Source organism: Notamacropus eugenii, chromosome 7 (assembly GCF_028372415.1).
Source record: "Notamacropus eugenii isolate mMacEug1 chromosome 7, mMacEug1.pri_v2, whole genome shotgun sequence".
Lineage (NCBI taxonomy): Eukaryota > Metazoa > Chordata > Mammalia > Diprotodontia > Macropodidae > Notamacropus > Notamacropus eugenii.
In genome coordinates, this window is record NC_092878.1 from 24227825 (window position 1) to 24240070 (window position 12246).

At 38.4% G+C, this 12246-nt stretch overlaps 1 long non-coding RNA gene across 2 annotated transcripts in view; it reads left to right on the top strand.

Annotated features, from left to right (window-relative positions):
* LOC140513537 (uncharacterized) overlaps window positions 1-11574 on the top strand; it is a 33046-nt gene extending 21472 nt beyond the window's left edge. Inside the window, exon 3 of one of the 2 annotated variants that reach the window (XR_011970220.1) lies at window positions 9206-11574. This is a non-coding gene — a long non-coding RNA (uncharacterized lncRNA). Of the gene's footprint in view, window positions 1-489; window positions 617-9205 lie in introns of those variants that run through there. The other variant, XR_011970219.1, reaches the window with a different exon arrangement.
* The last annotated feature ends 672 nt before the right edge of the window (window positions 11575-12246 follow it).

Here is a 12246-nt window from a genome sequence, read left to right on the forward strand (position 1 = left end):
ACACAAACACACACACTATATGTGTATGTATGTATGAAAAGTCTAGCTGTGGAACATTTTTTCCTGTATCAATTACTTAGCATACATGGCAGATTAAACAATGTCATGTTCTATTTGAGCTAAAAAAGTCAAACAAAAAGTCACATGCCAATAGCTACCCCTTTAGTGGGGTAGACTTACAATCAGAAAAACCAGAGTTCAACATACTCCTCAGACATTCACTAGTGGTATGACCTTGATCAAGTCACTTAACTGTTTCTTGCCTCAGTTTCCTCTTCTGTAAAATGAGGATAATAACAGCACCTACCTCCCGGAATTGTGAGAATCAAATGAGATGAGATATACAAAGCACCCTGTCAACCTTAAAACTCTATATAAACTTTAGTTATACAACTATGCTTATTATTTTAAAGTTACATTATGTTTTGGAAGCAACAACAAAAATTTTATCAACTAACAAACCTTTTCCTGTGACTCTGTCTTTTTTAGGAAGCTCCAGATTCCGATCCTCCCCTAAGGATCTCATTTACTTCAGCTTCCCACCAATGACCACTTTACAGCCATAAGCCTTTTGAATAAATGTGGTTGTCTACGATGCTAACGTTAAGTGACTGATGTGTTATTTCCTGCCAGATTTCCCACTGTCAGTTGGATTTATGTTCTTCTGGGTCTGACCTCCTTCTGATGTCTCCAGGATTTCCTGTTGCTGGGAACCATAGGAGGCAAACACAGACAGCAGTAGTGAGAAACTCCCCTTTAGCTAAATTAATCTCCAAGCTTGTTTGTACATAGTTAATTTGCATGCCATCTCCCTCTTTAGATAGTGAGCTTTTAAAGAACAGGGATAGTCCTTTCTTTGTATCCCCAGAGCTTAGCCTGGTTCCTGGCACACAGTAGGTACTTAATTAATGCTGAGTGACTAACTTCGGAGATGATCATTTATGAGATGGAGTATGTATGATATCTGGGCAGCTAGGTGGTAAAATGAGTAAAGCACTGGGATTGGAATCAGGAAGACATCCTCATGAGTTCAAATCTGGCCTCAGACACTTACTAGCTTTGTGACCTTGGCCAAACTACTTAACCTCGCTTCCTCAGTTTCTCATCTACAAAATGAACTGGAGAAGGAAGTAGTAAACCATGCCAGGATAAACCCAAGTGGGGTCATAGAGAGTTAGACATGACTGAAATGACAACAACAAGATGTGTGTTGTCCAAGAGAATGACATGCTTTCAAATTTTATCAGACTGTAAATATCACCTTCAGAATGCTTTGTGACTATTTTCTTCTGACCGGCAAGGGAGCATCAGTCTGTTATACAGCATGGAACAGTGGAAGGAATATTGGATTTGGAATCGTTGGAGTTGAGTTCAAATCCCAATTCTGTTACTTTCTAGAAATGTGACCTTAAGCAACTCATTTAATCTAAGTCTCAGTTTTCCTATCCGTAAAATGGAGAGGGTCGAACTAGATGATCTCTGAGTTTCCTTCTAGCACTAAACTTTTGAGCTTATGAAACTAAGATAGGGAATCATAACTGGAAAGGGAAAAAATCTCTCACATTTGACTTCCAAGGCAACAGCTTTATCTCATTGACTCCAGTTTTTAGGACTAAATTTAACTAAGCTTGTCCTCCCCATTGAGATTTATCATGTGTGAAGTGTACTGTGGTTCTTTCAGAAACACTGAAAATGAGAGATATTGAATAATAAGTAGAGTGCTGGAATTATAGTCAGGGGGGTTGGTTTGAATCCCACCTCAGATATTTACAAGCCTTGTGACCAGAATCACTTAACTCTTCAGAGCCTCAGTGTCTTCATCTGTAAAATGGGGACAATAGAAATAGTATTGCCTACCAGAGAAGACCATTTTGGAGAAAGTGCTTTGCAAACCCTGAATTGTTTCATGAATGCTTTGTGTGAATTTTTGAAATCTCTTTCTATAACAGTACATTTTTGTGTAGTAATCATTTTATTTATGAAATGGACCTGCACACTGGAGGGAACCATATCTGAACTGCTAAAGCAAGCCAAGGTTTCATCAATTTGACATTGCTTTTTTTCATTAGGACAGGGATTTTAAGACCAGCACATGCCCCTCCCTATTCCAGGTACAGTTTGCCTGTTTGGGGTAATGAATTATGCAGTAGGAAGTCTAAGCCTCTATCTGGTACATTCTGTATTACCAGAATAAACCAGAGATAATAGTAAATACACTTAATGAAGTAATAGTAAAAACATATAGTAAACATATAGTAAAAACAATAGTAAAACCATTTAATGAAGACATGAAATGTCACCCATTATCCCAAATACCAATGAATTCAATCTCCTTCACCTCCCCACCTGGAGGGATGGATGGAAACCTATGGGGAGAAAGCTGCTCCTAAGCATGTGGGAAGATGGAGAGATGAAGCTATCCATAGGTTTCCTCTTGTCTGTTCTCTGGTCTATTACTGGTGGATGCGTGGAGATGAGCTAACCTCTTGGAGGCAGGCTAGAATTCTTTGGAGTCTTTCACTTTGCCTCCAGCATCATCAGAATTCTGCTACAGCGTGTCCCCATCACTATGCATTTCCACAACTCCAGCAGCCTTGTTTTTACTTACATTTTTAAGTTCAAGTCTCTGTTTAAAACTACTCAGAAATGTCCCTAATTGAGTTATTTTTCCTCTGTCTCTCTTTTTGACTCTCGCTGTCTCTATATCTCTGTCTCTCTGTCTCTGTCTTTCTCTGTTTCTCTCTGTCTCTGCCTGTCTCTCTCTGACTCTCTGCCTGTCTGTCTCTCTCTCTGGCTTTTCTTCCCTTCCATATCCAAGTTCACACTGCCAGTTACTAGAAACCCATTCAGTAGCAAGATCCTCCCCTCTTTCAGCTCCTCTTTGGCTCCCTAGAAACCTCACTGATTGAAGTTTTCTCTGGTGAATATCAGTTCTTCATTCCTTAATCATGAAAACCTAAATCCTTGCTGAATAGTGTACCTGAGGGCAATCCTTGCCCATACTTCACAAACTGAAAATCACACGTGAAGGAAGGAATGAACATCTCTGAGAAATGGGGTTAATGTCAATGGATGGGAAGGAATAGAAGTGATAAATTGGGATGGTGTTCATCCTGGAGTTGTTGAAGGCATTGCTGAGCTAGAATGGTACCCTGAGAGAGAGACAGCAGGTGGCATGAGCAAAGCAAGTGAAATCACTGCCACCATCTTGACCACTGTCTTCCCTTACGTCTGATGGAAATAGCCCAGAACACAGAACAAAGGAAAAGGAAAGGGGGGGGAAGGGAATAAGCATTTGTATAGTACCTACTACGTGACAGGCACTATGCTAATCCCTTTAACAAATATTATCTTGTTGGATCCTCCTAACAATCTTGGAAGATAGGTGCTATTTTTATTCCCATTTTGCAGTTTAGGAACTGAGGAAAACAGAAATTAAATAGCTAGTCTAGAGTGATGTAGCCAGTAAGTGTCTGAGGCCAGATTTGAATTCAGGTCTTCCTAATTCCAGACTTGGTGCTGTATTGCTGCCCCCAAGACCACTGGGAATAGCCATGCCCCCAAGACACCCCTCTGGGGATACCACCTGATAATTACTTCTGTAGATGCTGAAGCCTCTACTACCTTCTCAGTAACCACAGTGACTGAGGTCCCAGAGAAGAAAATCAGCAATTGCAAAGTCCTCAGTGCTGTCAAGTGGCTGAACATCAGGAACAGATGTGATATTATCAGTGGAAATGACAGCAAAGATAACACACTCCCATTGGCTTTGCTTTACTCTTAAGACCATAGGACCTTTCCACTTGAGTTGCTTCCAAAACCTCCTCTGTGTGGAGTCCCTCATTAGAATTTGAACTCCCTGAGAGCGGGGCATTCTCTGCTTTTCTATTTGTATCCCCAATCTTTAGCACAATGATTTGCACATAAGTGCTTAGTAGATGTTTTTTCATTCGTTCATTCATTCATTCATTCATTCATTCATTCAGAAATATGAAGAAAAAGATGGAAAAAGTTTAACTTCCAGTTGGCCCCACTCAAAAACTTTGGGTGGATTAGAAAATGAGCTTTAAGGCTAATTTTAGAGTGAGAAAGTATAGGGGAAAAAATGACCTTAAGGGAACCAAATGAAAATTGTTCCACGTCTACTAGTTGATTTTATTTTAGTTCATTTTGCTTATAAAAAGTGAAAATTATTATGTGATGAACAGAATTATCTCCAGGACATTTGTTGCTGTTCAATCATTTCTGTCATGTCTAATGCCTCCTTGTGACCCTGGATGAGGTTTTCTTGACTAAGATACTGGAGTGGTTTGTCATTTCCTTTTGTAGTACAGGAAAGCAAATGGAAGTTAAATGACTTGCCTAGCTAGTAGGTCTCAGAGGCTGGATTTGAACTCAGGTTTTCCTGATTCCAAGCCTAGAGCTCTATACACTGAGCTATGTAGCTGCCTTGCTAGATGCCCCTCCAAGTCATAAAGGTCTTTAATTGTTTCTGCTTTATGGCTTAACCAGCAATACCTGATTTAAGTTGAGGTTATAAATAAGTATTCCAAATTTACAAAACATGTTTACTATCTTATACTCTACATTGATAATAAAATGATTTTGTATTGTTGCCCTTAAATGGCCGATCCGTTCCTCTTACCACTCTCTGAATACATTTTGCACAATCTCTTTCTTCACTCATACTGTTCTCTCTCATACTGTCCTTCTACCTTCTCTCTCCATCCATAACCACTGTTTATTTCAAGATCCAATTCAACTTTTATTTTCTTGAAGAAGCCTTCATTTACGGATCCCACTCCCTTCTGATTAAGCTTCACTTTGTTTGCCCAACCCACAGAGATGCCACTTGCACTACATTATGATGCATTTGTTTGTATATTACTTCGTACTTCTTTTCCCTTTTTTTCATGCGTTGGCACTGTATTTCCCAGAACACAGTAGTTTCTGAGATTAGAGATGATGCCTTTTTATTATATAACTTCCATGGTGCTTTTACTACATAGTAATGAGCAGCTAGGTGGCACAGTGGATAGAGTGCTGGGACTGGAGTTAGGAAGCCTGTTCTTTGTGAGTTCAAATCTGGCTTCAGCCATTTACTAGCTGTGTGTCTCTGGGAAAATCACTTAATCCCATTTGCCTCAGTTTTTCATCTGTGTAATGAACTGGAGAAGAAATGGCCAATCATTTTTTTGACAAGAAAACCCCAAAGAGGGTCACAAGGAGTTGAATATGTCTGAACAACAACCACAAATGGACATTGGAGTTAATATTGCAAAGGATTGGTGTAGCACAAAGAACACTAGACTTAGATCTGGGGATCTGGATTCTGTTCCCAGTTCCAGCACTAACTATGGATATGACCTTTGCAAGACATTAACTTCTCTAGGCCTCAGTTTTTTTCATCTGTAAAATTCAGGCAGCAGGCAATGTGACCCTGGTCTTCCCTTCTGTGAAATGGGCCTATGCATCTGATAAGGTTTTAGCTTTCAGTTTACCCCAATTTAGAAACTAGCAATTCTTATTTCAAGTTAGAAGTTTGCCTTGTCTTATCTTGTCTTTGGCCAGGGAATTGTAAAATCAATATTTCTGGGTCAGACAGGGCAGTTGGCAGATTGGAGAACCATAGAATCCTAAATCTAGAGTTGGAAGGGATCTCAGAAGCCCTCTACTTCAGTATTTTCAGTTTTTACAAATAAAGAAACTGAGACTCAAAGGCATTAAATGACTCAGCCAAGGTCACTTTACTATTAAATTTCAAAGGCAGGATCATGAAGAATATAAGTAAGCTGCACCAATATGGAAACAATGGCTTCTCTGAGACAAATGGAATAAAAGACATCATTATGACTACGTAAAACCATCAAAAGAGGGTGCTGATACTGTGTGATAATAAGAGAGAAGGAAAACAGATAGACAGTTCAAATGCCAAAATAGTATCTATGAAATACTAATGCTAATATACGAATTTCTATCCATGTAAGCTCCTTGAGGACAAGGACAGTTTTGTTCAGTTTTTTCTAGCATTTAGCATGATGTTTATTGAATGAATGAATGGATGGCCTAGAAGATCTCCAACATATTACACACTCTGTGGTGAGTTAATGGAAGGATATGGTAAAATTTTATTTGCTATATACATATATATGTGTGTATACTTATATATGTATATGTGTATAGATACAGATTTTTTTTTCCAAGATGAGAAGGTAAGAGTGGCTTGTAATCAATGTTCTTTCTGGTGGAGGTGTAATAATGTCAGCAAGTTCATGGATCCATCAAAATATGGAAGAATTACTGTCACATAGATACTTGGGTCAAATTTGTGTTGGAGAGCCCAGTTGGATAATATCTATAGCATTCTCAGAGGAAAGCCCAGAAACAGGGTCTTCCATCATTCAATCCAAGCAGTCAAGCGTGATCTTCATTTCCTGTTTCCCTCTTGGCTCTACTTCGTTCAACTTGTGGCTTTTTTTGACCATTCTCTCTGCAGTAGATTCCTCAGAACTGCTTCCAAAATTCTTCCCACAATTGCTGTGAAACAACAGTAAACTAGTCTTCAGTTTCCTAAAAATGGCCCTGTTCTGGCCCTTTGCCATTCCACTGTAGGGTGGAAGAATCTTGGGAACCTAACTTGATGATAAAAACTTTTCATGATCTTGAACTTAATGAGCCAGCCTTGATCTCCTCCCTTACTTCTATAAAAATTCCTGACCACTCTTTATGGATGCTGGCAAACAAAAATGTCCTAGCCTATGAGAGAACATAATGCAATCTGACTCAACCATATGGTCGACAAACATGTATAAAGCAACAATCGTGTTCCAGGCACTGTAACAAGTTCTAAGGATATAAAGAAAGGAAAAAATACCTAAGCAGTAAGGTGGTGCCCTGGATAGGATGACTCCAAGTTGTTCAGCTCTGTTTCTACTAATGATGTGAGTTTCTTGAGGGCACCAACCATGGTTTAATAATAGTAACACCAGCAATAACGTTTGCATACTATTTTAAGGTTCACAAAGTATTGGACCAGGCATCAGGATAGATCTGAGTTCACATCTATCCCGACATTTACTAGCTCTGTGACCACTTGGCAAGTCATTTAGCCTCTATTTCCCTCAGTTTTCTGATCTGTAAAAGGGGGATAATAATAGGATCTACCTCCCAGAGTTGTTGTGAGGATCAAATGAGATGATCATTGTGAAGTGCCTAACACATTGCCTGCCATTACCAATGTGACTCTAGTATCTTCAAGAAAACCCCAAATAAGATCATGAATAGTCAAACATGACAAGATAATAACTGAAAATACAACAGAATTAAAACAAAAAGAACAAAGCTTGAGTTTGAAACTCAGCTGTTCCATTTACTATCTATGTTACTTTGAGTAAGTCAATTCACTTCTCTGGGTCTCAGTTTCTTCATGTGTAATATGATAAGATTAGATTAGATGATGTTTGAATTCCCTCCCAGTACTAGATCTATGAGCCAATGGAGGTGATCTATGTCAGTGAACTGATTTTATAGATAAGGAAACTGAGGCATAGAGAAATGAAGTGATTTGCCTCCCAAAGTCACAGAGGTAATAAGGACCAAGGTTGAGATTTGTTCCCAGCTTTTCTGACTCAAAATCTAGTTCTTTTCTCACCATACCATGCTTTCTGTTGGCAGTACACAATACATTGGTGTGTTGGTAAAAATGTTTAATGACTAGCTTGCCAGAAAAAAAAATATATGTATAGCACAAGTGTATACAGTCTACTTTTAAATTTAATGTTTATTACAAGCATTTCATCCATTACTTTAAGTTTAGAAAATCAACAAAACAATAAATCAATTCCTGATTCGTCGCATTTGCCAATTTCCAAAAAATAAATGCTCACCATGAAAATTTAACAATTGTCTCTAGAGAGCCAAGCTGGCTCCAGCACACCCTTGAAGTCTATATCTGAACCAATATAGATAGTATCTATTTTTTTAAATAAATATTTATTTCAATATTATTAATAGTCATTAAGAAAAGATTCTGTGATTTCTCATTAGAAGATCAATTCAACAGTTAATCACTTTTCATGTAAAGGAAAATTTCCATTGTATGTAACCTCTACAGCTATGATTTATCTCCTTTGACTGGGATGTTGGGGGAAATGGACAACAGCTGATCAATACTCTGGTCTAATAAAAACTTGTAATTTGAAGACCTCTCTGCACCAGACTACACCATCCCAAAGCCTACAAATTTGCTCCTAGTCTGTCTTTAGTGTGCCTTTTTATCTGAATCTTTGAACCCAATGAAATCTTAGATTTTAGTTGTGAAACTCTCCCATCTGCATGAGTTGAGAATATGATAATGAGTCAAAAGCACTGTGGTGCTGAACAATGTTTGGCTATAGAGGTATGGACACTTTTCTTGGCCCATCAAAAATTCCTGCTCTGAAGTTGCTGATGGGTACATTGTCTTCTGTAGAATTGTGTACAGGGAACAAAATGCCTTGGACAGACACCAGTAGTTGCTAATCTCAAATTCTTCTCTTGTGGAGAAAGCGTTCCCATTTGGCAGGGATTGATTTGATTATGAATTGAGAAACTTTTGTAAGGGAAGGGTGGGTCATCATGGAAAGATAAAGGGATAAAGGATGACAAAGGAGAAAACTCCTCAAAGTAGTGATTGAGCCAAATTGCAGATAAGCAAAAAGAAATCTAGATAAAAATGAGGTGCTGCCAGTTCCTTTTGATACTATCTAGAATTCTAGAGGACTCTATTTGGATCTGATTTAATCACTGCTTTAGCAGTGCAGATAGGAAGGGCTTCCAGGTGGTGACAAAACATTTTATAATACAAGAAAAGAAATTGGGAATAGTCCAACCAGTGCAAGTCAAAAAACCTTTTGATTTGAGTCATCATCAAAGCAATAGAACAGTAAGGAAAACTTGATGGAAAAGGACGTGGAGCTAGAGGTAGTGTTTGGCAAGGGAAGTGGCAGCAATCACTCACCTTTGCATGGAATAGACTGACTCAGAGGTGGTACTTGCTATGGACAGGCACATTTCAATCCTCTTACTAGGTTATTGGCTCCATCTGGGTCTTAAGATCATTTGGTCACAAAATTATTTATTATAAACACAGCGACTGACACCTTGTGTGGATTCAGTCTTTTTGTCCTTGGAATATACTGATGCTTAATTCTTGATTTTTTTCCAGGTGACTAACGGCTGTAGCATGAAGGAACAGTATCATGGGATTGGATTCTCAATTTTGCCACTGACTTTCAAAGTCCCAAATGTTGTCCATTATGAAAAGTCGACACCAGGACATGAATTCTTTGCTATTTCAACTGGCAGAAGCATTTTTAGATGTGATTTTCCAATGATAAGCCATCATTTTCCACTTACCTTTTGGAATGAAAGACATGAGATATTACAAAAGATGGGGGATGTCTATCTAGCTGTAACTGATAAAGTAATAGACGAGTCCATAAATGCTGAGACAGGCAATCCATAAGCATTTATTTATTTTTAAAATGTATTTTATTTTCAATACATGGCACAAAACAAGCATTACCATAACACAGTACAATAAAAAAAGATGATTGTACGTGAAGCTTCAAATCCACCATGTATAACTTGCTATTTCCTTCAAATTTACAAAATGTTATCATGTAAATTTCTTTTCTTTTCTTTTTTTCCTTCCCTCCTCTCTTCATCAATAAGCATTTGTTAATTATATGCCAGGAACTGTGCTAAGCTCCGGGGATACAAAGAAATGAAAAAAAAAAAAAAGTCTCTCCTCTCTAGGAATTCACAATATAATGGAAAGAAATATTACCTCATTTAATGCTCACAGGAATCCTGAGAGGTAGATGTTATAATTATCCTCATTTTATAGTTAAGGATACTAAAGTTAGTTGACTTGTCCGAGGTCACACAACTAGTAAGAGTGTAAAGTCAGACTCAAACTCAGGCCTTTCTGAGTCCAGGTCCAATGCTTTATCCATTGAAGAACCTAGTTGCCTCTGAAATTCAAATTTTGCTTCAGATGCTTGCTAGCTGTGTGACACCGGACAAGTCACTTAACTTCTCAGCCTCAGTTTCCTATTGGTGAAATAAGAGTGTTGGATTTAAGGACCTCAGAGGTCCTTTCGAGCTTTAAATCAATGATAACATGAGCATACTGTATCATTACTCTATCAAGATTTACTTTCCCAACTGAATGCACGCACTAGTAGGTCAGTTTGCCAAAACTTAATTGGCTAGGTCTCCCCTTTAGAATTCTCAAGCTCCCCATGGGGATGGGGATGTCTCTTCTCTAATGCTGTAAACTTGAGTCTCCATGCCCCTGATCTACATACACCATTAGCTACTAGGTACCCTAAGACCCTAGTTCTATTTAACCAATTAACATCAATTAACTTTTGCCAAGGAATATTGACTTAAAAAAAGCTATAATGGGGACAAAAATACAAATATTTCCCCAAATTCCTAGGGATACAATCTCCCCTATACCACCTCAATTCCTGGGGAAAGTTAGCTCAAGTTAAAGCAGTTTCCATACAGCATTTGCTCCACCAAGTTCACTCACAAATGAAGCATGCCTGTTGGATTGATGAGTCCTCACTTCTGTTACTAGAGCTATGGGTCAAGTGGGATGCTCAAGACTTTGCTTCCTACTATCTGGCTTCTACCAATCCTGGAAGGGACTTCAGCTTCTCAGATTGCTCTCTTTCTTCTGACATTTTGAGTTTTACAAGGTTATAGATATCTCTGATCTCCTTCCCCTAATAGTAGGAACAAATAGATACAATAGAGGCAGAAACAATCACTAGGGCCATCCGCTCATGGGCCTCATTGAAATGATCCTGGTGGGGAGGTAATTTCCTGAAGCCTAAGCTCTCGCAGAGGACTTAGTCCTTCCTCTTCATTTGAACCCAAGTATCTGGTACATAGTAGATGCTTAATAAATGAATATTGACTGACTGAATGCATGAGGGCCACTCTTATTTTCATTAGATAGTGTCTTGAATGTACCTCAGTTCTGGCTAATTAACAGTCTGCTTAGACAGCTAATTAATAGACAGCTAATTAAAAGTCTGTCTCTTTATGTATGGTTAGCAGACTGGAAATAGTTATAGAATGTCTCTGTATATTCCAAATTGGGGAACAGGACATTTCTATTAAATGTTATCATGCCTTTAGGGAAGCAGACTCCCCAGCTCTTTTTCACATGGGGATAGTATCAGCTAAACAAGCTGCATGCACATGCTTGCTAACCTCCTAGCCCTGTAACTATGGGTGTGGGACATTGAATATACTAGCAACCTGGACTGACATGTTGGTTAATTTTTTTCCTCTTTCTTTTTGTTTTTCTTCCGTTTTTTCATAAGGCATGGCTCAGTTGATATAAAAGAGAGAGAGAGGGAGAGGGAAAGGGAGAGAGAGAGACAGACAGACAGAGAGAGACAGAAACAGAGACAGAGACAGAGACAGAGAAAGAGAGAGAGACACACACACACACACACACACACAGAGAGAGAGAGAGAGAGAGAGAGAGAGAGAGAGAGAGAGAGAGAGAGAGAGACTAATCTGATGAAAACCAGTTAACAAATGAAAGAATATGGAGGCACAGTGGGAGTGGGGAGTAGGGCAAATCTGATATTATAGACCAAAGTGATAAAATCAGGAGGGTATAAGAAGAAGACTTGGGAATCAGAGTAGAGATGGAAGTAGGGACCATAGAAGGAGGATGAGAAAGCAGTGGCAAGTCAGAGGAAAATTGCATACCGATAAAAATATTCTGTAATTAGCATCTTTTCATTCCCCACTCCCTTGCCTCTATTAAAGATAGCTGTTACAGTGCTATGACAAAGTAACATGCATATGTATCATATTCTCAGGCAATGGAAAGGTTCTTTCTCTCTAAGTAAAATATGTATTTTACATAATTCTATTCTATTAAAAGATTTGAAATCTTATGAAGTTATCTTTGCATTTCCATAATTTTGTGACACTACTATGGAATCATGAATAGACTAGAAGTGGGAGACATCCAAAGGAATCATTGAAGTTGAACAGAGACCTTTCAATGAACTTAGTTTTCAGATTTTGCAAATATAAAAGGAACAATAAGAAAATATGAACCAACGAGAACCATAATGTCATAAGAAGTCTAAAACTCAGAAATGGCTGAGACTTACTAAAATACTAAAGACAGCCAAATTGAGTAAAAACAAAGGGAGAGAGGGTACA